This window comes from Manis javanica, chromosome X (assembly GCF_040802235.1).
Source record: "Manis javanica isolate MJ-LG chromosome X, MJ_LKY, whole genome shotgun sequence".
NCBI classification, from domain to species: domain Eukaryota; kingdom Metazoa; phylum Chordata; class Mammalia; order Pholidota; family Manidae; genus Manis; species Manis javanica.
In genome coordinates this window covers 43271898-43299696 of record NC_133174.1, presented here as the reverse complement: position 1 = coordinate 43299696, position 27799 = coordinate 43271898, and the positions used below count along the sequence as shown (strand labels likewise).

General features: G+C 36.7%; 1 protein-coding gene across 1 annotated transcript in view; it reads left to right on the top strand.

The window, feature by feature from the left end:
* Positions 1 to 6198, top strand: part of SHROOM4 (shroom family member 4) — a 309718-nt gene extending 303520 nt beyond the window's left edge. The window contains exon 10 of the transcript XR_005055365.2: positions 14 to 6198. The gene's annotated coding sequence lies outside the window, so the exon portion shown is untranslated. The remainder of the gene's footprint in view (positions 1 to 13) is intronic.
* The last annotated feature ends 21601 nt before the right edge of the window (positions 6199 to 27799 follow it).

Below are 27799 nucleotides of genomic sequence, written 5' to 3'. Positions count from 1 at the left end.
TTTTTTTTAACAGGCACTAGGACAAGCAATGATCAAGTTGAGGCATCCTGTATTGGGGGATGAGGCCAATGTCATCCATCATTCTAAGATATTTTTGTGGGTAGAACAGCTTTCTGGAAATATAGGCCTGGGAGAAGAGTGGTCACTTACTTGGATACCATGATCATGGTCTGTGTTATTCTAGTCAGTGTTAGATTGATTGTACATAAAGTTTATCACAATAAAAGTACAATTGACTCCATATTATTGTCCCTCATCCCACCTTAAATTAGAATCAGAACACAATGGTACTCATTTTCACACAAAGGGACAGTTCCCAAAGCACTTATTTGATAACCCCAAAGCTATATTGAATGGTGAAGGCCATCAAATAAAAGGGAACTACTAACCAGGCACTGAGCCCCACACTGCTGCTGTGATGGTCCCACTGTGAATGGTAGTGCTGCCAAGCTGCCAGTATTACTTGAGATGCGATGTCTCTCCCCTTTTCTCATTTCCTGGACTCAGCCCTTCTGCAAGGCCTGTCAGGGAGCCAATGGGATTTCCCCAAAGATAGTTATTGGTCTTCTGTCCTCTCCCTTCAAAAGTCTTATGGGCCATAGTGGGTAATAGGTAAGCACTGTGGTTGATCTAGAGAGAGGGGTTAGTGCCAGAATTAGCATCCCATGTCCCTCCTTACTGCCCTCCACCCAAGCCAGGGCTCTGGGTAGTTGAGTGACCCCACCAGCTTCAGACTCAGCCAGAGTATAGCAGTAAATGCTCAAGGGGAATACAAGAGAAAGAAACACATACACTGAAAACAAAGCCCTAGAAAGGGAGAGACTGGGAACAGGAACAGAGGTTGAAAAGATGAAAAGCCTCTTTCAAGGCCAGCTTCCGGTTCTGTTTTCCATCTAACCTCAGGTGCCAAAAAGCTGCCCAGGGACACTAGAGCCACACCTTAACCCTAACCTCCCCGAAGGTGCTGCTCTTCCAGTAGCAGTCCCCAAATAGAGGAACCTGGGCACATATCCGGCCACTTTCTCCTGTCTGGAGCTTGGTGACTACCGTTGTCTTTGACAAAGGAGTTATCTATGCCAATAATATTTCTGTAAAAGCATATTGTATTCTTTGAAGATTAATAGATATTTAGAGGGGGGTGGAGCAGGGGCACTTTCTATAGATAAAAAACCAGTGTTTGCTGTACAACTGTTGAGAGTCATCTATCCCACTTGAAGCTATTATTTTTCTGAATTTAATTGTTTCTGCATTTATGTCCTCCACCACTCCCTTGTGGCTGACATGGATGTGCCTGCCAGATTGTCATCAAGGGTGATACTTCAATAAAAGGTGCTAAGGACAAAAAAAAATTATCTCACATGTTTTGATGAGATAGAAATCTCCTAATATTCTGCTGAAAAGTATTGGAAAGGAATTTAGTAACTGATTTATAATCCTTCATAGGTAGCCATATGGCCAAAGCATTGATGCTGTACCATTATTTATCCCCAATAAAATAATTTAGAATTCAGGAAGAGTCAACAATAGGTATAATCTCAAGTGTAAACCTCAGCAGTATACAGAGTCTAATTCTGGAATATAGCCTGATCAAGGAAAGCCACGTTCTAGACCTCCTCCAATTCTGAGTTCTGTTTACTACTATCATCTTATTTCTACCTTCATTCTTAGCAACCTGGAAAGCAAGGTCCTTTCTGATCAGCTCTCTCAAGATTTAGACCCAAATGCACTCCAGGCAGCAACTCTGACCCTGGAAAGCTTACTTTTTCCCCAATTCATACATTGTTCGCATCCCAACTGATCTGCTCCTATTTTAGATATCTAGTGTGGTAGAGTGGAAAGAGCCCAGCTTTGGCACTGGAATGAACTGTGCTCAAATCTTGGTTCTGCTACTTATTCTACGAACCTGGGTTATTTGCTTAATTTCTGAGATAATTTTCTTATCTGTAAAGTAGGAACAATAATATGTATCTTGCAGGGATGTTATGGCTTATAAATAATACATGAAAGCCACCAGCTATCTACTGACAAGTTGTTAAAAAGGCAGAATTGAATATTTTGAATTTCAGGCTCCAGCCTAAACCAAGTGACAACAGTCTGCATTTTAACTAGATTCCCAAGAGATTCATATGCATATTAAATGTTGAGCAGTACTAACCTATCACAAACATGCTCAGTATATGGTTAACTATTATTCTAGTCCTGATTTACTCAATTCTTTCCTAATCCTAGGCATATTCTTGCTCTTCTCATACATGCCTAAATGAGTTCAGTCAGTTGCACAATACAAGGTTGATATATAAAATCACTTGTATTTCTGTACACTAGCAATTAATAATCTGAAAAGAATTTCATTTATAATAGCATCTAAAAGAATAAAATACTTAGTAATACATTTAACAAAAGTGTAAGAATTTTACACTGAATACTACAAAACACTGTTGAATGAAATTAAAGAAAATCTTAGTAAATGTAAAAACACCCCATGCTCAAGGATCAGAAGACTTAATATTGTTTAGATAACAATGCTGCCCAAATTGATCTGCAGATTCAATGCAATCCTTATGAGAATTCTAGCTGGCTTCTCTGCTAAATTGAAAACTGAATCCTAAAATTCATGTGGATTTGCAAGGGACCAATCATTAAAGAGAGCAAAGTTAGAGGCCTCACACTTCTCAATTTCAAAACTAACTACAAAGCTACGGTTATCAACTGTTTGGTACCTGCACAAGGATGGACATAAGTGAGATGGCATTGAGAGTATAGAAATAAATACTCACATTTATGTGCCAGGACAATAAGATGGATAAAAAATAGTTTTTCAACAAATGATGTGGGAACAAGTGGGTATCCACATGGAATAGAGTGAAGGTAGACCTCTTTCTTATACCACACACAAAATTTAACTCAAAGTAGACTATCAGTGTACATGTAAGGGTTAAAATTACATAACTCTTAGAAGAAAGCCTAGGAGTAAATCATACTGACATTGGCTTAGGCAATTATTTCTTACATAGAACTCCAAAAGCACTAGTGACAAAAAAATATAAATAAATTGGAGTACATCAGAATTAAAAACGTTTGTGCTGTAAACAATACCATCAAGAAAGTGAAAAGACAATCCGCCTAATGGGAAAAATATTTACAAATTATATATTGGACCTTTATTCAGAACATACAAAGAACTCTTATAACAATAATAACAGTAAACAATTTTAAAATGGATCACAGGATCAGAATAGACATTTTACCAAAGAATAAATGCAGATAGCCAATAAGCACAGGGAAAGATGCTGAACAGTAAGGAAATAAAAATCAAAACCATAATGATTATGATGGTTATAATAAAAAATACAGTAGCAAGTGTTGGTGAGGATATGGAGAAATTGAATCACTCATATTTTGCTGGTGGGGATATAAAATGATGCATCCAATCTGGAAAACAAATTGGCAGTTCCTTAACATGTTAAACATAGTTTCCATATGACATAGCAATTCCTCTCCTAGGCATATATCCAAGAGATTGAAAACAGTCATTCAAACAAAAACAGGTATACAAATGTTCAAAGCAGCATTATTCACAATAACCAAAAAGTGGGAACAACCTAAATGTCCAACAGCTGAGGAATGGATAAACAAACTTTGGTATATCCATACAGTGGGATATTATTCATCCATAAAAAGGAATGAAGTGCTGATATGTGCTACAACATGGATGAACCTTGAAAACATTATGCCAAGTTAAAGAAGCCACTCACAAAAGATCAGATATTGTATGATTCCATTTACATGAAATGTCTAGAACAGGCAAATCAATAGAGGCAGAAAACACATTAGTGGTTGCCAAGGGCTGGATAGCTGAGAGGAATAAGGAGTGACTAACAGGCATGGGGTTTCTTTTTAGGGTGATGAAAATATTCTAAAATTAGATTATCATCATGGTTGCCCAGCTCTGTGAATGTACCATAAACCATTGATGATATACTTTAAATGGGTGAGCTGTATGGTATATGAATTATTTCCCAATAAAGGTGGTTTTCAAAAAGCTTTTGCTTTTTTCCATCAATCTCATTCCTATTGACAAAATTCTGAATTGATAGTAAGCATGTAGTTCATGCCTGAGCCCAAAGGGTGCAATACTCACACTGTTTGCATTTGGGGAAGGAACTTGGCATTACATCCTTCCCCTTGCAGACTTGGCAGACCAAGCAGCACAAGGAGTAATAGTAGTCTCAGCTGTCTCATGACTTTAGTGGGAAGAGTAGGGATGGGACCTACTGGGGAGGATGGGCAATATTTCTAAGCATATAGTATGGTAGAGTGGTTAATAACTTCAATTCATTAGGCAAGTAAACCATGTTTTAAATCCTGACTCCACCAACTAGCTATGTCACCTTTATAAGTTATCTGACCCCTCTCAACATCTCTAAAAGGGGACTAATAAAAGTAGCACCTCAAAGTGTTATCATAAAGATTAAATGACATAATCTATATGAAGGACTAAAATAATGCCTACCCCTACAGTAAGTATTCAATAAATGTTAACCACTAGATTTTTTTTTTGAGGTGAGACTGAAGCAAAACAATATAAAGAAAAGTAAAGCACCCTCAGTTTTGGAGTCAGACAGCTCTGTTAATTAGGCCTTGGAAAGGTACTTTATCAAGCTTAGCTCCTCTGTAATAATGAGGATAATAATCTTTCTCTAGCACCACACTTACAAGTTGTGTGGCTTCGAGCATATTTAACTTCTCTGTGCCTGGATGTCCTCTTCTGTCAATTGGAGATAAGAGAAATATTTACCTCCCCAGATTGCTGTGAAGAATTATTGAGTTAATCCACAAAAAGTACCTAGCATAGAGTAAGTAATCAATGTTAACTATTATTATAAAGTGAAAGTTGGAAAAAAAATGATATCCTTGGTAAGGCTGGACATGTGATAGGTCCTCAGGAAATGGTAGTTCCTTTCCTTACCCACCTTGTCCTTTGTACCAGGTCAAGATTTCCTTGGGCTTTCAGAGAAAATATTTCAGACTAAGGAGGTCCCCATAGTACATAGAATTTTCTGGCAGGCTCAACACTACCATCTGATGGGAACAATGTCATTTATTAGCTGCCTGCAAGATAACCACCTATATTCCCAAGAGAACAACCCATTCAGAACAGTAAGGAAAGAACTATTTTGCCTGTAGACTACTTGGGCTCCAATTAGAGAATAGTATAGAGAAATCCTCTCTTGCCATCAAACCCTCCTTTAGATATGGAGTCAGCCTAAATGTTATTGACATATGAAAATTGTTCTACATCACAAATCATAAGGAAATACAATTAAGCACAATGACGTATCAGTCAGAATAGCTAATATCAAAAAGACAAGAAAAAAGTGTTGGTGAGGATGTGGAGAAAAGGGAACCCTCATGCACTGCTGGTGGGAATGTAAATTGGTGCAACCACTATGGAGATTCCTAAAAATAATAAATAGTAGAGATAGCATACTACCCAGTAATTTTCCACTTCTGGGTATTTATCTGAAGAAAACAAAATCACTAATTTGAAAAGATACATGCACCCCTATGTTTATTGCAGTGTTATTTACAATAGCAAAGATATGGAAGCAACCTAAGTGTCCATGAATAGATGAATTGATAAAGAAGATGTGGTACATATACACAATGGAATATTAACCGTAGGAAAGAATGAAATCTTGTCGTTTTAACAACATGGGTAGACCTACAGGGTATTTTGCTAAGTGAAATAAGCCAGGCAGAGAAAGACAAATACCATACAATTTCACTTGTAGTTGGAATCTAAAAAAATAAAAAACAAATGAACAAACAAAACAAATAAAAACAAATAAGCTCATGAATATAGAAAACAAACTGGTGGTTGCTATAAGGTAAGGGGTGAGGGAATGGAAAATGTAGGTTAAGGGGATAAAGGGGTACAAACTTTCAATTATAAAATAAATAAGTCACAGGGATAAAAGTACAACATAGGGACTATAGTCAGTAATATTGTAATATATATGATGATAGATGGTAACTACTCCTGATGAGCATTTAGTAATGTATATAATTGTCAAACCACTCTATTGTATACCTGAAACCAATATAATATTATATATTTATTACACATCAATTGAAAAAAAGAAAAAACATTCAGTTTCCTATCCTAGGTTAGACACTTTCACGTATCTTCTATTTTTTCTAAATATAAAATTTTTTAAACAAAAATGCTCATTTAATCTTTACAACAGCTCTGTGATTTTTAAATACTGCATTAAATACAAATTCACAATTGTGACAGTGTTTTTGCTGTTTGTAAATCAAACAAAAGGAATGTAAGTGTGTGATGCCATTCATTCATTCATTCATTCAGCTAATGTCAGATATTGCTTTGTGCTCGGGGCATCCAGAAGTGAACAAAATAGGCAAAGTGCCCACCTTCATGGGTCTTCCATCCTAATGAAAGAGACATACACAATTACATAATACTTCAGATATAAAAATGCACACACATACATAATGTTTTTTTACCCAAGTACAGCAAGGCAAAACAGATTTTTCCTTGACTACATAGCTATTAGCAATAGGCTAAATTCATTAATCTTTTTGCTACTGCAATAACTAAAATATTTTTACATTAATTTTTTGCAGAGCTTTTCTTGTTTGTTCACCAAATGGAATTGTAATGGGTGTTTTTAAATGCCTAGCAAAATGAAGGCAAACCCCCGTCACTAAAAAAGTTGACTTTAAAGACAGTTTAGAAAGTTTGAATTCCACTGTTGATAAAGATAACCAACTTGTATCACATGGAATTCTTGCCCATTTTGTACATAGTTAAACATAGCCATAGGCTAAAGGGTTCTGGCAAAAGGTTCTCTCATACTGGGCAATGTAATCCTTAAGAGACATGTTCTGTAAACTGTTTAAGTTTCTTAATATGGCCCTTAATCTGAGATTTGCTCACTGGTGTTAGCTGAGTAAAAACAACATGGTTTTCAATTCTCATTTTCCCCCCAGCTACTGATTTCCTATCTAAAAAGGATAATTAATGGAACTCAGTTCCACAGGTACTGAGTTGGTCATATTTTTTTGCATAGGAAATAATTTAAGAAAAGGCCATGAGTGAAAAATCTTTCCAGCTTGAAAATGCATTAAGTTAAATGTAAGCAAGTTAAAGTGCTGGACAAATAACAGTTTACACCCTGACATTTGTCTACATTATTTAGTTTGGTAATGAAATAGCAGACCAAATCCATTAGTAGATACAACAAATGATAACTTCTAATTGAGAGAAAACTCTTATTTTGATTATGCTTAAAAAGCACTGTTTATAAGGTTTCATAAATTGTTATATACTGAAACACCTTTTTCAAATAGGAAAACTTTATTTTTCTTCTAAAAAAGTAGGCAGTGTAAGAATGAGGAGAAGCAGATACAGTAATGTGACTATGGATAAATTAGATAATGCTACTTATTTAGAGTATATGCCACTCATTTAGAACATAGTTGCAGTCACTCTTACATAGCCTGGTAGCTATTAAGTAAGTCTATTGTAAAAATCAGACAGTTACTAGAACCTTTCATGAGCAAATCCAGTTTTGAGAAAACACATGTCTATTACTGAAACAATCTGAAAATGAGGAAAACCATGTTTCTTCTGTACCTTGCTGGAATGGCACTTGAAAACCCTTAGACCTAGAGCCAACTCTGCCCTCACTCTGAGACCTACTGTTCCTTTATCAGTTCTATGAAGGGGATAATTTTGTGGTTATTAAAGTGAAGATGTAACACTCTGTCTGGCTGCAGTCTCTGAGGAGAGTGTGCACATAAAACCATTCTCCAAACCTGGCCCTCAAATGGCATAGTAGGTCAGTTCCCTCTAACTGGCCTCAATGCCGACAGGTAAAATCCTGACTCCTTGCATACAAGGCCCATGATGACCTATCTCTTGCGTACTTTTCCAGCTTTGACTCTTGAGACCTCCTCGCACTCATCTTAAGCTCTAACCAGTTTGCCAAGCATGTCATGTGGGCTCATCCATCTGTAATTTCAGAAAGGTGGGTTCCTCTGCCTGAAAATCCCTCGCCTGACTTTCCCCATTTAACTAATTCCACCTTGTCCAGGTGTTAACTCAGGTTCCACCTCCTTCAGAAATATCCCTTTATTTTACTAATAACAGTCTATGATATTTGGGTAAGATAACTGTTTATGCTTTCTGTCTTTCCCTTTAGGCTGTGGGCTTCTTGAGGACAGAAAATAATTTACACCACAAACACTCATCATAATTACCCGAGCTTATTGTGATCACAGAAATACAGGGCAGGCAGTAACATTTTATGATTGGATGCATTCATGAAGCCTTTGCTGTGGAATTCATATTCTGGAGATATGACATGCTGGCTTATCCTCCTCAACACAACTATTAGATATTAAAGCCTCATCCTAGTTCCTCTTCTTTTCTCACTGTTTCCCACTCTCACACCTACAAAAAATTGATCCATACCATGGTTACAGTTGACCTCCTATGTAAAGCTGACTCCCAAATTTATATCTCCAGTTCAGATCTTCTCTTAGCTCCAAAGCTTTATATCTATTTGTATGGTGCAATAGCACTTTAAACCCATGTCTGAAGTTGAACAAGTGATCTTTCCCAACCAAACTTGGTTCCCTCCAGTGTTCTTTATATTTAATGAATGATACTATCCAAAAACTAGGAAAGCCAGACATCTTAGAGTGATCCTGGACTTCCTTCTCTCTCTTTCTCTCTCCTTGCATATGGAATCCATTACCAAATCCTGCCTATTCCATCTCCTAAATGTCTCAAATCTATTCACTTGTAATCCCACATCTTTTACCTCCTAAACTGCAGCATCATATTTCTAGCTATTTTCCCATTTACAACAGCATCAAAACCAGTAAAATACTTGAGAATAAATTTAATCAAGGAGGTTAAATCTCTATATATCTGAATAATAAGACATTGATAAAAGAAATTGACTTAAGAATATAATTCAAAAGAGTTAATATTGTTAAAATACCCATACTACCCAAAGCAATCTATAGATTCAATGCAATCTCTATAAAGATGTCATTGGAATGTTCAACAGAAATGGAAAAAAATCCTAGCTGTGGAACCACAAAAGATGCTTGGAAGGTTGTATTTTTCTAGAAAGTTGTTCATTGTTAGTTTATAGAAACATCACTGATTGTTCCATGTTGATGTTTTAGCCTGAAACTTTACTGAATTCATTTTAATAGTTTTACTATTTTTTAGTAAAGTCTAAGAATTTCTGTATCCAACATCATGTCATCTGAAAACAGAGATGACTTTACTTCTTCCTTTGCAAATTGAATGCCTTTTATTTCTTTTTCTTGCCTAACTGTTCTGGCTAGGACTTCCAGTACTATTTTGAATAGGGGTGGTGAGAGTGGGCACCCTTGTCTTGTTCCTGATTTTAGAGGGGGAGGCTTTCAATTTTTCCCCCTTGAGGTTTATCATACATGGCTTTTATTATGTTAAGGTATGTTCCTTTTATACCCAGTTTGCTGAGAGTTTTTTATCATGAAAGGATATTGAATTTTGTCAATTTCTTCTAGGTTATCCAGTTTGTTGGCATATAATTTTCCATAGTATTCTCTAATAATTCTTTGTATTTCTGTGGTGTCTGTAGTGATTTTTCCTTTCTCATTTCTGATTCTGCTTATGTGTGTAGACTCTTTTTTTCTCTTGGTAAGTCTGGCTAGGGGTTTATCTTTTGTTTATTTTCTCAAAGAACCATTTCTTGCTTTCATTGATTATTTCTGTTGTTTTATTCTTCTCAATTTTATTTATTTCTTCTCTAATCTTTATTATATCCCTCCTTCTACTGACATTGGGCCTCATTTGTTCTTCTTTTTCTAGTTTCGTTAATTGTGAGTTTAGATGATATGGGAAAATAGCCAGGGAAACCTTTCCAAAATCTAAATATGACAATGTCACCCCTTCCCTGCTTAAGTCATTTTAATATATTCCAAAGTCTCTTCCAATGCCTATGCGGTGATGCCTGCTCCTATGTCTAAGGAAGCACCACTTCAGCTTCAGCCACATTATCTGGCTAAATCTGCTTTATAGGTTCACCTATATTTTTGGTTTTTTCCCCCCAGGTTACTGAGGTATAGTTGACATACCACATTGTGTAAGGTTAAGGGGAGAAATATGATTTCATACATGTATATACTGTGAACTGTTTACCACAATAAAGTTAGTTAACACCTCTTTTAACTCACAAAATTACATTTTGTTGTTGTTCTTATGGGGAAAACATTAAACTTCTATTCTCATAGCAACTTTCAACTATACAATACAGTATTATTAACTACAGTCAACATCATATGACTAAGATCCCTTAGATCCCTAGAACTTATTTACCTAGTAACTGAAAGTTTGTACACTTTGATCCCATTTCCTCAACTCTCCATCGCCTGGCATCCACCATTCTATTCTTTATTCCTTTGAGTTTGATGTTTTTAGATTCCATATATAAGTGAGATCATTCAGTACTGGTCTTTCTCTGACTTTCTTCACACTGTATAATGCCTTCAAGACCCAAACATGTTGTCACAAATGGCAAGATTTCCCTTGTTTTGGTTTGATATGTACATTGCATTTTCTTTATCCATTTCTATATAAATGGACACTTAGGGTCGTTTAACTGTCTTGGCTATTGTAAATGATGCAATGAACATGGGATTGCTGATATCTTTTCAGGATAGTGTTTTCATTTCCTTTGGATATATACCTAGAAGTGGAATTACTGGATCATATGGTAGTTTGGTTTTTAATTTTTTGAAGACTATCCATACTGTTTTCTATAGTGATTGCATCAATTTATGTTCCCACCAACAGTGCACTAGGATTCTCTTTTCTCTACATCCTCCTCAGAATTTCTTATCTTTTGTTATTTTGATAATAGCCACCCTAACAGGTGTGAGATGACATCTCATTGTGGTTTTTATTTGCATTTCTCTCATGTTTATTGATGTTGAGCACCTGTAAATGTACTTGTTAGCCATTTGTACATTTTTGGAGGAGTGTCTATTCAAGTCCTCCGCCTATTTTTTGATTGGATTTCTTCCTTCTTTGGCTATTGAGTTGTATACTTATATATTTTGCGTATTAATCCATTATCAGATATATGGTTTGCAAGTATTTTCTCGCATTCTGTAGGTTGCCTTTTCATTTGCTGATTGCTTCTTTTGCTCTGCAGAAGATTTTTAGTTGTATGTAGTCTATCTTGTTTACTTTTGCTTTTGTTGCCTTTGCTTTTGGTGTCAAATCCAAAAAATTCATGACCAAGACTGACGTCAAGGACCTTACCACTTAAGTTTTCTTCTGGAAATTTTATGGTTTCAGGTCTTACATTCGACTCTTTAATCTATTTCAAGTTAATTTTTGTGAGTGGTGTAAGATAGGGGTCCAATTTTATTCTTTGGCATGTGAATATCCAATTTTCCCAAGACCATTTATCAAGGAGTCTATCCTTTCCCATTGATTATTCCTGGCTCCCTTGTCAAATATTAGTTGACCACATATGCATGGGTTTATTTCTGGGCCCTCAGTTCTGTTTCATTGTTCTATGTGTCTAGTTTTGCAATATAGTTTGAAATCAGGAAGTGTGATGCTTCCAGCTTTGTTCTTTCTCAAGATTGTTTTGGCTATTTTGGATCTTTTGTGTAAGAGATTAAAGATGGTGGCATGAGAGGTGAGACAGAGGCTTACTCCTAAAACCACATATAATATGAAAATGTAATTAATATGACTAATCCTGAAAGAGCAACAGGGGAGAGGGCTGTGCCAAACTGCATACACCTGGAGAAAAGAATAAACCACATGGAATAAGGTAATGTACCAAAGCCGTGGCCCGGCTGGACCCAAGACCTTCCCCCACCCCAGCTCACCAGTGGCAGGAAGGGAAACAGAGCAGGGAGGGAGTGGAGGCCTGTGACTGCTGAATACCTAACTCTGGAGATCTGCTCTGGTTGCACAAACCTACATTTTATGGTGCTTTCATGGTACTGTCATGATTAGGGGGTTGGAAAGCTAAGACAGGCAGAATACCTGGAGAGACTGAGATTCTAGCCACTTGTGGAAAGTAGGGATCCATATCTGGCTGTTCTGGGATAAAAGAAAGGTGGGCAGTCTGAGAGACTTCCTAACAGCAAGAGGACTGCTAAAGGGGCAAGGATTGCACAGAGCTTACTGCTCAGCAGAAAGAAGAGGTAGACAAAATTGTCCAGGTGCACTCTGCCCAGCAGGTAGGGAACATTCGCGATCTTCAGGTGCTTCAACTCCCTGGCTGGCTACACAGCTCAAAGGACCCCTCCGTGATATGCAGCCTACTGAGACTTTCTCCCAACGAGCCCCACCTGGCTTGTAAACTGGCAAATCCTACCCTGGTGTTAAGACAGCCAGAGGGAAGCCCCATATACAGCAACTACAAACACAAAGCATAGAGGCTTATACCAGTGCACTTGGCCCACTGGTTCAGGCAGTGGAGACAGGCATAGCAGCTGGAAATCAGGAAACAGTTCTTTCCTCCCCCCAGGCACAAATACCGCTCCCCTGCAACCCCCGACATTGTTTTAGGGGCTGAGAAGCTCCAGAGGGTAGAGCTTCTGGGTACTAGAGGGTGCCATATACAATTACAAAACACCAAAGGAATCTTTAAAATTATGAAAATGACACCTGAGAAAGATTCAAATGAAATTGACCTCATGAATCTTCCTGAAAGGGATTTCAAAATAAAAATCATTAATGTGGTCATGGAGGTACAGAAAAATATTCAATAACTCAGGAATGAATTCTGGTCAGAGATCCAATTGCTGAAGAGCACAATGGAGGGTAAAAAAAGCAGATTAGATATGGTGGAGGAGACGATAAATGAAATAGAAATTAGAGAAGAGGAATACAAAGAAGCTGAGGCACAGGGAGAGAAAAGGATCTCTAAGAATGAAAGAATATTGAGAGATCAATCCAAATGGAACAATATTTGCATTATAGGGGTACCAGAAGAAGAACAGAGAGAGAAAAAGGGATAGAAAATGTCTCTGAGGAGGTAATTGCTGAAAACTCCCCCAATCTGGGGAAGGAGATAGTCTCTCAGGTCATGGAGGTGCACAGATCTCCCAACACAAGGTACCCAAGGAAGACAACATCAAGACATACAGTAATAAAATTGACAAAGTTCAAGGATAAGGACAGACTATTAAAAGCAGCCAGAGAGAGAAATAAGATCACATACAAAGGAAAGTCCATCAGGCTATCATCAGACTTCTCAGCAGAAACCTTACAGGCCAGAAGGCAGTGGCATGATGTATTTAATGCAATGAAGCAGAAGGGCCTTGAACCAAGATTACTTTATCCAGCAAGATTATCATTTAAATTTGAAGCAGGGATTAAGCAATTTCCAGATAAGCAACAGCTGAGAGAATTTACCTCCCACAAACTATCTCTACAGTGTATTTTGGAGGGACTGCTATAGATGGAAGTGTTCCTGATGTTTAATAGCTGTCACCAGAGGTAATAAAATGACAGTAAAGAAAGTAGAACAGTTAATTACTAAGCAAATGCAAAATTAAATCAACTATCTGCCAAGTCAATCACAGGATAGACAAAGACTACAGAATATGATACCTAATATATAAAGAATGGAGGAGGAAGAGAAAGGAGGAGAAAAAAAGAACCTTTAGATTGTGCTTGTAATAGCATATTAAGTGAGTTAAGTTAGACTCTTAGATAGTAAGGAAGTTAACCTTGAACCTTTGATAACCACAAATCAAAATCCTGCAATGATGATAAGTACATACCTATCGAAAATCACCCTAAATGTGAATGGACTGAATGCACCAATCGAAAGACACAGAGTCACTGAATGGATAAAAAAGCAAGACCCATCTATATGCTGCTTACAAGATACTCACTTTAAACCCAAAGACATACACAGACTAAAAGTTAAGGGATGGAAAAGGATACTTCATGCAACTAACAGAGAGAAAAAAGCAGTAGTTGCAGTACTTGTATCAGACAAAATAGACTTCAAAACAAAGAAAGTCACAAGGGACAAAGAAGGACATTACATAATGATTAAGGGGTCAATCCAACAAGAAGATATAACCATTATAAATACCTATGCACCCAACACAGGAGCACCTACATATGTGAAACAAATACTAACAAAATTAAAAGGGGAAATAGAATGCAATGCATTCATTCTAGGATACTTCAACACTCCATTCATTCCATAAGACAGATCAACCAGACAGAAAATAAGTAAGGAGACAGAGGCACTGAACAACACCCTAGAACAGATGGACCTAATAGACATCTATAGAACTCTATACCCAAAAGCAGCAGAATACACATTCTTCTCAAGTGCACATGGAACATTTTCAAGAATAGATCATATACTAGGCCACAAAAATAGCCTCAGTACATTCAAAAAGATTGAAATTGTACCAACCAGCTTCTCAGGCCACAAAGGTATGAAACTAGAAATAAATTATGCAAAGAAAATGAAAAATCCCACAAACACATGGCAGCTTCACAACATGCTCCTAAATAAGCAATGGATCAATGACGAAATAAAAACAGAGACCAAGCAATATATGGAGACAAATAACAACAATAATTCAACACCGCAAAATCTGTGGGTGCTAAGAGGAAAGTATATTGCAATACAGGCCTACCTCAGGAAAGAAGAAGAATCCTATATGAATGCTCTAAACTCACAATTAATAAAACTAGAAAAAGAAGGACAAATGAGGACCAAAGTTAGTAAAAGGAGGGACATAATAAAGATTAAAGCAGAAATAAATAAAATCGAGAAGAATAAAGCAATAGAAAGAATCAATGAAAGCAAGAGCTGGTACTTTGAGAAAATAAACAAAATAGATAAACCCCTAGCCAGACTTATCAAGAAAAAAAGAGAGTCTACACACATAAACAGAATCAGAAATGAGAAAGGAAAAATCACTACAGACACCACAGAAATACAAAGAATTATTAGAGAATACTATGGAAAATTATATGCCAACAAATTGGATAACCTACAAAAATGGACAACTTTCTAGAAAAACACAACCTTCCAAGGATCTTTTGTGGTTCCATATCTAGGATTTTTTTTCATTTATTTTGTACATTCCAATGGCATTTTTCTAGAGATTGCATTGAATCTGTAGATTGCTCTGGGTAGAATGGATATTTTAACAATATTAACTCTTTTGAATTTTATTCTTAAGTCAATAAACAAATTCTGTTTATTTGTATCTTCTTCAGTTTCTTTTATCAATGTCTTATTGTTCAGGTATATAGAGATTTAACCTCCTTGATTAAATTTATTCTTAAGTATTTTACTGGTTTTGATGCTGTTGTAAATGGGATTGTTTTCTTTATTCTTTTTCTAGTAGTTCATTGTTAGTTTATAGAAACACCACTGATTGTTCCATGTTAATGTTTCAGCTTGAAACTTTACTGAATTCATTTTAATAGTTTTACTATTTTTTAGTAAAGTCTAAGAATTTCTGTATCCAACATCATGTCATCTGAAAACAGAGATGACTTTACTTCTTCCTTTGCAAATTGAATGCCTTTTATTTCTTTTTCTTGCCTAACTGTTCTGGCTAGGACTTCCAGTACTATTTTGAATAGGGGTGGTGAGAACGGGCACCCTTGTCTTGTTCCTGATTTTAGAGGGGGAGGCTTTCAATTTTTCCCCCTTGAGGTTTATCATACATGGCTTTTATTATGTTAAGGTATGTTCCTTTTATACCCAGTTTGCTGAGAGTTTTTTATCATGAAAGGATATTGAATTTTGTTAAATGCTTTTTCTGAATCTGTTAACATAATCATATGATTTTTTTCTTTCATTCTATTAATGTGATGTACCACAATTATACTAGTTGTACTATATAGTATACTATATAGTTTCATAGTATGTATACTATATACTATATAGGCTTCTCTGGCTACCGCATGAAGAATAGACTATATAGTATAAACAGTATACACATTATATTATGTACATTGAACCATCCTTGCATCCCCAGTATAAATCTCACTTGATCAGGGTGTAGGATCCTTTTAATGTGCTGTTGAATTCAATTTTCTTGTGTTTTGTCAAGAATTTTTGCAACTATATTCATCAGGAAGATTGGTCTGTAGTTTTATTTTCTTGTATTATCCTTATCTGGCTTTAGTGTCAGGTAATTCTGGGCTTGTAAAATCAATCTGGAAGTATTTCCTCTCAATTTTTTGGAAGTATTTGAGAGAATTGGTATTAATTCATCTTTAAATATTTGGTAGATTTTACCCATGAAGTCATGTGGTCCCAGAATTTTCCTTGTTGGGAGGTTTTTGATTGGTGTTTAAGTCTCTTTACTTGTTATTGGTCTGCTCAGATTTTCAATTTCTTTATGATTGAGACTTGGTAGCTTATTTGATTCTAGGAATTTATCCATTCTTCGATGTTGTCTTATTTGTTGAATTATAATTGTAATTGTTTCATAGTCTCTTATTATCCTTTGTAATGTCTCCTCTTTCACTTACAGTTTTACTTATTTGAGTCCACTCTCTGTTTTCTTTTTTTGAGATTTTTTAATGAAGTTTAGCTGACATACAGTATTATAAATGGCTGATCTGAAAGTAGTGAATTATCTCAATTGATTGTTCACAGACAGTTACAGATCAAACTCCTCTCTTTTTTCCTTTCTAAGTCTAGCTTATAGTTTGTCAATTTTATCTCTTCAATAAACCAACTCTTAGTTTTGTTGATCTTTTATATTGTTTTCCTGTTCTCTATTTCATTTATTTCTGCTCTGATCTTTGCTATCTCCTTCTACTAACTTTGGCCTTAGTTGGTTTTTATTTTTCTAGTTCCTTGAGGTTGTTTATTTGAGATCTTCTTTCTCAATGTGGGCATTTACCACTATAAGCTTCCCTCTTAGTACTGCTTTTGCTGCACCCCACAGGTTTTGGTATGTTGTTTACATTTTCATTTGTTTCAAGATATTTTTTTATTTCACTTTTGGTTTCATCTTTGACCCACTGATTGTTCAGGAGTGTGTTGTTTAATTTTCACATATTTGTGAATTTTCCAGTTTTCCTTCTTTTATGGAATTCTAGTTTCATACCATTGTGGTTATAAAAAATACCTGGTATAATTTCAATCTTTTTAAATTTCAGTCCTCTTGAATTTAAATTTTCAGTCCTTCTAAAGACTTGTTTTGTGACCTAACATCTGATCTATCCTGGAGGATGTTCCATGTGCACTCGAGAATAATGTGTTTTCTGCTATTGTTGAAAAGAACATTCTATATATGTCTGTTAGGTTTACTTGATGTTAAATATAGTTTACATGTCCAGTATTTCCTGACTGATTTTCTTTCTGGGTGAACTGATCATTGTTGAATTTGGGGTATTGAAGTCCTTACTATTATTGTATTTTTGTCTATTACTTCCTTCAGATCTGTTAGTATTTGCTTAATATAATTAGGTGCTCCAATATTGGGTGCATATATATTTACAATAGTTATATCATCTTGATCAATTGACCCATTTGTCATTATCTATCTTTATTACTCATTTTCATGACCCTTTTTTCTCATTACAATTTTTTTATTTAAAGCCTGTTTTGTCTGATATAAGTATCACTAACCCTGTTCTCCTGATTTCCATTTCTGTGGGATCTTTTTCCATACCTTCACTTTGAACCTGTGTGTGTCCTTGAAGGTGAAGTTAAGTTTTTTGTAGGCAACATAAAGTTGGGTCTTGTTTTTTTTTATTATTCCATTTAGTCACTCTATGCCTTTTGATTGGAAAATGTAATCCATTCATATTTAATGTAATTATTGATGGGTAAAGACTTAGTATTGACAGATTATATTTTTCTGCATGTTTTGAAGTTCCTTCATTCCTTTTTTCTCTCTTACTCTCTTCCCTTGTGAGTTGATTTTTCACAATAGTATACTTTGATTTCCTTCTTTTTATCTTATGTTAATTCATTATAGGACTTCATTTCGTGGTTACCCTGAGGCTTACTGAAAACATATTACTGATATAATGGTCTTTTTAAGATGATAAAAACTTAACACTAATTGCATATAAAAACTCTACCCATTTACTCCCTTACCCCATTTTATGTTTTTGATGTCACAATTTACATCTTTTTATATTGTGTAGCCATTAAAAAACTATTGTGGCTATTTTTAATACTTTGATCTTTAACTTTTATATTAGGTTTAAGTGGTCAACACACCACCATATTACAGTATTAGAGTATTCTAAATCTGACTATATACTTGCTGTTACCAATGTGTTACATATTTTCTTTTATTTTTTATGTTGCTAATTTCAGTAATGATTTGAGCTTGAACTCCTTTTAGCATTTCTTGTAAGGCAGGTCTAGTGGTAAAATCTTCCTCAGCTTTTGGGGGTTGGGGTGGGGGGAAAGGGAAAATATTTCTCCTTCATTTCTAAAGGACAACATTGGTTGGTAAAATCATTTTGGTTGGTATTTTTTTTTCTTCCAGCACTTTGAATATATCATCTCACTCTCTCCTGGTCTTCAAGGTTTCTGCTGGGAAATTCACTGATAGCCATATGGGAGTTCCTTTGTATGGGTTTTTTTCTCTTAGTGCTTTTGAAATCTCCTCTGTATTTGATTTTAGACAGTCTTATAACATGTCTTAGAGAAGATTGTTTTGGATTAAAATTATTGGGTGACTTATTGGCTTCATGAACTTGAATGCCCAACTCTTTCCCCAGGTATGGGAAATTCTCAGCCATTATTTCTTAAAATAAACTTTCTTCTTCTTTTCTCCTTCTGGGACTCGAATGATGCATAGATTGTTCCTTTTAATGGTGTCCTATAAGTCCTGTAAACTTTTTCCATTCATTTCCATTCTCTTTTCTTTTTACTCCTCTGACTGAATAATACAAATCATCTATCTTCAAGTTCACTGATTCTTTCTTCTTGGTCTGGTATGATGATGATGCTCTCTATTTAATTCTTCAGTTCAGTCTCAGCTCCAAAATTTCTGTTTGGTTCTTCTTAGTTTTCTGTCTCTCTGTTGGACATCACATTTTGTACTTGTATTGTTTCCTGATTTCATTAAATTGTTTATCTGTGTTATCTTTTAGCTTTTCAAACATTTTTAGAAAAAAATTAGTTTGAATTCTTTGTCATACATTTATCTCCATTACTTTGTGGTCAGTTACTAGAAGTATACTGTTTCTTTGGGGGTGTCATTTTCCACTGATTATCTGTGATCCCTGCAGTCTTGCACATTTAAAGAAGAAGTCACCTCTTGTGGACTTTATGGACTGACTTTGAGAAGGAAAGACCTTCACATGAAAGTGGGGCATAATGTGATTCTCGTTCTAGTGGTGCAAGCCACAAGTGCAGGGGCATGTGGTGGCTCCAGGTCTTGGTGGGGGGGGGGGGTTATGATGTCAGCTTAGGCTTATGGGGGTCCATAGCATCAACAGCTGTGTGATACTTGAGCTAACAGAGGGGTTGTTGGGGTCCTTAACTGTGCCTCTAGGCCCAGTAGCTAGGGACAAAGGCAGGCAGTGGTAGTCACTAGAGCTGGTGGAGTGTACACACTTGGCTATGGGCACTAACAGCAGTTGTCTGTGAAGTGACAAGGAACAGTTGTTTACACACACACAGGGGTGTAAGACAGGGCCATCAGCAAGGGCCTTGGCCAACTGCAGGTATTCTGGAAGCTGTGAGGGCCTGGCTATCAGCATAAACTCCTGTGGCTGTAGAGTCTCTGCATTAGTGCACACACAGCAGTGGAAGCTTGGTGAGGGAGTTGGATGGGGTCATACAGGTACCAAGATGGAGGGTTTTGGTGCAGATGAGTCCAATAGTACAGGCTAGTGATAGGAGACAGGGCCAGAGCCAGTCCCACAAACAATGGAGGGGGCCCTGGCTGTTGGCATGCACTCTTGTGGCTGCAAGATCTCCACACAGGTATGTGTACATCAGTGGAAGTGGGTGATGAGTTTTGGGTCAGGGCCATGCAGGTGCATGATTGGAGGGGACTGACTGCAGGTGATCCTACTGGTGTTGATCAGTGAATGGATATATAGGGCCAAATCCAGACACATAAGCAGCTGTGGGGACCTTGGCTGCAGGTTCTTGCATGCAGAACAATAGAGGCCAGTGACGAGAAGCAGGTGGTGGAGGGCAAGTGCAAAGTTGGAGGGGATAGTCTAAAGCATGTAGTCAGGTTCAGCAGCAAGGGCCTAGGCTGATGTCTTGTACTCACATAGCTGCAGAGGCCTGGGCTTGTTGCCATTATGGATCCCAGGCTCCACCAGGGGCAGAGGGTAGATAAAGCAGGGAGGAACTCAGGTAGCTGGAATCTGTGCACATGAATACTTATGGGGTAAAAACTGGTGAACTGTGTAGGGGATCCACAGAGGCTGTGTTGGCTACTGGTTAAAGCTGCTGGAGTCCTCTACAGAGCAGGCCACTGGGAACCATGGTGTCTTCTGCTGTATAGCTAACACTGGTAGCCACTGTTTATCTTCTTTGTTCCTTGTCATCTCTATATATCTTAGCTTTAACAGTCTCTGGGTGTGGTGAAATTGAAATGGATCGTTTGTGTGGTGTCCTAAAAGGCTAGAAACTGGTTACTTTTCCCATTGCCCTTTTCTGGCAGTGGGACTCTTTCTAGCTTGGGAGTTCTCTCTTGGAGCTGAGAAGTGCCAGTTTGGGGGACGGGATGATGCAGGCAAAATTAAGCTGTTCTTCCTTCCCTTTTTGTGTGGTTATTCTCAGGTTTTTTGTTCTATTGTATTGCTGAGGTTTCTTAAATGGATTTCTGTGGTCTCCCAGGCTGTTTTTGTTCATGGATAGCTATCTAATTGTTGATCTTTGTGGGAGGACATAGGCTGGGATCTTCTTCACTATTTTGGTGACACTACTCTTCAGCTTTGGCTTTGATATTTGAAGGTTGAAAACCAAGTATCTTCTTCAACTCTGAGTTAGTTAGCTTCTGTAGCAGCAAGAACCCTAAAGAACTCCTAAATTTCAGTGGCTTACAACAACAAACATTTCCTGTTAATCTTGTATGAAGGCTAGTGGTTAGCTCTAGTTTTGCTGAATTTGGCTGGGTTGATGAATCTTCTCAGGACCCAAGCTAAAGGAACTGCAACTCTTGGGCACACTTTTCTCTTGTTGGAAGGCTAAGGCTCAAGGGATACAGAGCAAAACTATGAAAGAGTATTTAAAACTTTTGCTGTGATATAGCATATATCATCTCCACTATATTAGTTATTTATTGCTATATAACAAATTACCCAAAACTTTGTGACTTACAACAACACATTTATTATTTCACATTTTCTGTGGGCCAGGAGTCCAGAACAGCTAAACTGAGTCCTCTCTCAAAGGTTTTGCCACTACTTGCTGATTGATAGCTGAAGGCTACCCTCATCTCCTATAGGATGTCCTCAGCTTCTAGAGGCATCCCATGATTCTAGGTGCTCCTTTTAGTTCCTAGAGGCCTCCCTGAAGTTCTTAAGACATGGCAATAGGGCTGATTACTTCATGAAGCTAGCAAGAAGGGTCTCTAAAGTGAGTCTGCTAACAAGACTAGATCTTATGTAATATAATATAATCACAAAAATGACGTTTAATCACCTTTGTCATATACTATCAGTTAGAAGCATATCACAAGTCCCATCTACACTTAAGGGGAAGGTATTTCACATGGGCATGAAAACCAGTAGGTAAAGATCTTGGAGCCCTTTCTAGAGTCTGTACATGACATCTACTGTTATTCTATTGACTAAAATAAGTCACATGGCTGACTAGTCCCTAGGACAACTAGGCAGTAAGGAATACTCTGCCTACAGGGTGATGAAGGAGTGAATAATTTTGAACATATAATAAAATATAGCAAAATTTAATTTCTGCTATTCTTAAGCTTGTGTGTCATCAATGATTATGTGATCACCTCAGCTGCTGTCATATTCATTAGCATAACTAAGATAGTAATATGAACAAGGGAAGTCATTTGGACTTACTGTTAATATCTTAATATTCACCTTTAAACATAGATAAGCATTCAAGTGTAACTTCGAGAGATAATGTCATCATATACTCCATATATTTTATTTCCATCAATCATTTGAAAGATACATATGTATTACTACAAAAGCAAAATACAACAAAAATTAATGCTGATTGTGAGAACTGCTAATTTTACCTTCATAAAAATTAAGAGCTTTCAAATAGTTAAATAGGAAAGTAGATTTGCAGTTAATATAAATTTTGAAGGAGTCACCTTAGAAAAAAATGTCAATTTGAGTCAATAAGTCTTTAAAATTTTTAAATAATAAAAATTCAAGTACACTTCTAAACTGTAGACTTATTGAGGTATCAGCATTCACAACAGTAAACAAAATAACCTTTAAGTGTGTATTTAATTTTTAGTTATTAATTTCATTATTCTCTTAAGAAAAGTCTCTTATTTCACTTGGAAAATTTTCACATCTTATGAGGATGGCTTAAAATCAGTATGTCAACTTTGATACCTCACATTTTTCAAGGAAGAAAAATACCCAAAATGGACATTAAGGAAATCTTTCCAAAGAAATTGACAATGCAGCTCAAACCTAAAGAAATTAAGCAGACAAAAGTGGAGTGAAGAAGGTAAAGGAAGATTCTAGATAGAGGGAATGGCATTTAAAATAATGAGAAGGCTGCATACATGTCAGAGGATTGAAGTGCTGCAGGGAACGTGTATTAGTTTACTATGCTCCTACAACTTAATAATTTAAAACAACACATATTATCTCAGTTTCTATGTGTCAAGAATCCAGGAAAAGTTTAGCTGGGTACTTTGTCAGGTTGCAGTCTAGGTCTTGGCCAGGGCTAGACTCTAATCTAGAGGCTCAACTAGGGAAAGGCTCACTTCCAAGCTCTCCAGTTGTTGGCAGAATTCCTGTCCTTGTGGCTTTAGGTATCATGATGTGTTGCTTCTTTGAAGCCAGGAATGGAGAAAGAAACTCTAAAACAATTAGGCTAGCAAGACAGGATCTTACATAATGTATTGTATTATATTCACAGAAGTGACATTGCCTCACGTTTGCCATATTCTGTTGATTAGAAGCAAGCAACAGGTCTTACCCATACTCAAAGGGGAGAGGATTACACAGAGTTGTGAATATCAGGAGATGGGGATCATTAGGGACCTGCTCAAAATCTATCTGCCACCAAGAGTCATGGTGGTGGCAGGTAGGTGGTAGAGGTTTATCTAACCCACAGTTTAGCCAAGTGCTGCTTGGCCAGGCATCAAAATCAATATTCAGCCAAAGCTAAGGCCAAATATTAAAATCTTCATTATATATTGAAATTTGGTATAGAAAATAGATTTTAAATTATATCAAATCATTAATCATTACAAATTTATTATTAAAATGTTAGTCAATTTTTTTAGTTTATCATTATAATCTGGGAATAAAATGTCCAAAGCACTGTCACTGCCTACCATACTGTTGACCTTTCCTTCGTAGTATTTTTACAGCCAAAACTTTACATTTATTTGTATGACTAGTTCATTAATGTTTGAGTCTTTGGTTAGATTGTAATCTCCAGAGAGCAGGAACCTGTGTTCAGTTTTGCTCATAGTAGTACTTTTGATGGAATAGGGTTCTTAGCTCCCATATCCCTTTTGCTCCTACCTGTCCTCACCCTTCGTGGGAAAGGAGACTGTGGGCATCATAAAAATGCATCAAAGTTATTCTATCAAAGGTGGTCAGTAAATGGCAAGAGAGGGATTTATGAACAAGGAAATTCACTTTAAAATTTTTAATAATTGTGAAAATTTGGAGTTAACCTAAATGTTCAAGAGTAGGGGAATTGTTAATAATACCATGGTACATTTAATTCATACACAAATGGATACGATCCCTTCATCTATTAGGTTGGTGCTCCGTCCAGACATACAGAATATAAACAAGACTGCTGTCCAAGCAGTACCAAATGCATATCCTAATGGTAGTGTAGCGAAAAAAACCAATGTACTTTGGAGTCAAGACAACTTAAGTTCAAACTCTAATTCTGCCAATCTTAGATGGCTAAATGGAAGTCTACCCATCCTGAATGAGGTTTGCCTAAAGTACTGGTTTTCAAAATGTGGTCCTTGAAGGAGCAACAGCAGCATCACCTGGGACCACGTTAGAAATGCAAGTTTTTAAGTCTCAACCCAGACCTACTGAATCAGAATCTATGGGATAAGGCCAAGCACTCTGTTTAAACAAGCCCTCCAGGTGACTCAGATGCACCCTCAAGTATAAGACCCCAAATCCAAGTCACATCTATTTTATTCAAGTCCCATCTTGGTTATTTTGGTCTCCAACCACAAGGTGGCAACCTTTGTCTAAATTTCTTATGAGTTGACCAACATTTTTAGTTAAGTGTATCTGGTCTGGTCACCTAACTGCCCAAAAGATAATAAGTAATCATGTGATATAGGGATGTGAGAGAAAAGTTGGAGATGGAATAGGAAGGAAGGGAATAGAATGAGGAATAGTGCTGGAGGGGGCTTTAGCATATCTAACATAGCAAGTTAAGTAGGGTGACAGAGTAGGGGTGGTAGTGCTGGGTATGCTGGTATCAGGTTTACCACGTAACAATTCAGCTCATTTTGGATACAAAACAATCTTCAGGAATGTTGGATAGTTTGTGCACAACCCATTTCATCTACCCCTTTCATCCTTGTAATCCCCAGACACCACTTAAAGGCAAGAACCTTCCCACATCATCACTTATCCTCTTCCTACCCTCATACTCTAATCATGAATTCTTTATCCCATTATTTTCCTATTATTGATTTACCCTTTTAAAGCCTTTCCACAGTCCTCCCTGGAACCGTAAAATAACCTCAGCTATGAAGAAACACAGAAATATTGTTGGCCCTCTTTATTGATCCTTCCTTAACTGAGACCTGGTACTCCCCTGAAGATTCTACTTTCGATACAGCCCTCTCTGGTGAAATCTCTTAATTTTCTTATTCCCCATAAAGAATAGGGCTTGAAAAAGAGAGTAGAGGATGGGAAAGCCTAAAAACAGAAGTCTCAAAGGTACATAAAATTTCTCATCTCTGGCAATGGGATCCATGCAGACATATGACCCAGCACCTTAGCCTCTCAGTTCTGTTGAATGGCTCAATTCTATTTTAGTTTAGCCACTAAGTGAATGTTTTCAACACCTAGAAGAAATCCACACTGGAAATCTTTTTCATTCATTTATCTTTTTTTACTTCCCTGCTTTCTATAGGACAGATGGAATTTTCTTCTTCTGGTTTAAAAGTTGTACATTTTACTTTTGTTCTTATCATGGTTTCCCTTAACATCCAGGCTTATTTAACCCAATTAATTTATCAATATCTATACTTGCCTCTCAACAATACAAGCATTTGAATGTTCTTATTCCCATAAGGACAACTGCTACAATCAAGGCCTCATCTTGAAACTCTTTGAAAGAAGCAGAACTGTGAGGAGCAGATGTCCCCAGGTTGTAATCTACCAGCCTTGTGAATTTGAAAAGGATGGAAGAGTGAGTATTTAATGAAGTACTCTCCACCTGTTTGCAACAACCTCCCATGCAATCAAGCAGGGCTTTTTTATTGCCCTTATATACTCTGATATATTACAGACACTGGTAACTGTGGTTTGGAATTTTCCTGCTGACCTCTATAGTAAAGAGGTAGATAATGTAGGTACTATAGCACTTAGAAGAAATACAAGAGCAACACTTCAAAAGCTTTCCTTATGCATATATTTTCACTGTTACCTCAAACTACCCTCTATACCAGGCTGCTAAAGAAAACCACACAGCTATGCAAATTGAACCTACCACAGATGGCTTCTTTTCTAAGCCCTTGGCACCAGTCAGCTATCTCTTGTTCATTTCCTGTCCTATTTGTTTGGTGCCTATTAAAATCTTCACTATATTCATCAAGAATCTCCAGTCCCTCTTCTTTTCAGCAGTGTTCTAAGAAATAGCACCTTGCACAATTCGAAAAGCACTCTCTCTTGTGAATGGCAGTCCTAAAATACAACATAGAACACAGTGAAAATTATACCACTAGTTGTGCTGGACTGCAGCCGTGCAATGGCTTTGAGTCCTATTTCAAAGGAAAATGAAGACAATGGAAAGACAAAAAAGGAAAATGACAGGCCAATCTCTATACCCAGTTAACATATCCTTCAGGAATGAAACAGAAATCAAGATATCCTCAGACAAAGGAAACTAAGAATTTTTCAGCCATAGACCTATGCTGTGACTAAAGGAGATTCTTGAAGAATAAAAGAAATGATAGAAAAAGAAAACCTGGGACATAAAGAAGGAAGAAAAAAAATGGGAAAATAAAATTATGGATAAATACAATAAATTTTCCTCCTCTTGAGTTTTCTAAATTATGTTTGGTGGTTGAAATGAAAATTATAATATTGTATGATGTGATTCCCAATGTACATAGAGGAAATTTTAGATAAAATTAATATTATAAATGGGGGAAGTATAGGAATTTAAGGGAAATAAGGTTTCTGAACCTCACTTGAACTAATGAAATATCTTCACAACTTGTAGACTTTGATAAGTTATGTATATATAATGTAATACCTACAGAAGCCACTAAAAAAAAATCCATATGAAGAGATGCACTCAAACACACTATATAAATCAAAATGGAATTCTAAAAAATCTTTAAGTAACCCACAGTAAATCAGGGGAAAAAAAAACAGAAATGAAGAGCAGAAACAGTGAACAAAAAGAAACACACACACACATGCAACAAAATGAACATAATATATCGATAGTTACATTAAATGTAAGTTGTCTAGGGACTTTGATTCAGACAAGAAGGCATAGATTCATCTCTCCCTGCTTCTCTCTACTAAGTAAAATTATAACATTGCCAAGATAGCTATCCTTCATTTCTCCCTCTCACTCCCTTCCTACATCCAATCCTGCCAATTCCTGCCACCTGAACTATCTACCTTTTCTTTCAATTAATTCTCTTCTCTCCATTACTGCTGCCCTTGTTCAGATCCTCATTATTTGTATGGAATATTACAATAGCCCTGTTTAAAAGATTCTCCTGCTTCTAGTCTTATCCCCTTTAAACCAATCTGTCTTGCCAATGAGTTTCAGCCATGGGAAAGTTCACTATGGATTCAGCGAGATGGAGGAATGACAAGGGAATGTTCTGGGGTGAAAAGGTTTATCAACCAGCTTGTTCTCCCAGCAAAAGTTTGAGCACTAGAAGGGTGTCTGCATCCAACAGTTGGCAGGTCTGTGATTCTCCTTTGTCTCTGCCTCGGCCCAAAGCACTGAGCAGAGCTCTTTATATAGTGACTCAGTCAATAATAGCTAATTGCCTATGGGTGTGAAAGCAGAACCTTAGCAGCAGGCCAGTTATGTCATCAAGTAGTTTAGATTCTGGTGAGGATCCTGGCCATAGGAACCTTCACTTTATCCACATTCCACCCCTCCAGGATTCTCACCTCACAATCTACACACTGTCAATATTCTGCAATGGTCTCTGTGCAAGAAAGCTGGAGCATTGTAACCAGATTCCACAACAGCAGCAGAGGTTAACAACAACAAAGAGATAATAACAAAAAATAAGATACAATATTTTGATACAGGTAACAAAAATTATAATAATCCTCAAGCCAGAGGAGGTTATTTCAAGTATTTTCAAAATCAGTTCTACTCAGATGAGTTCATGACTCATGCTT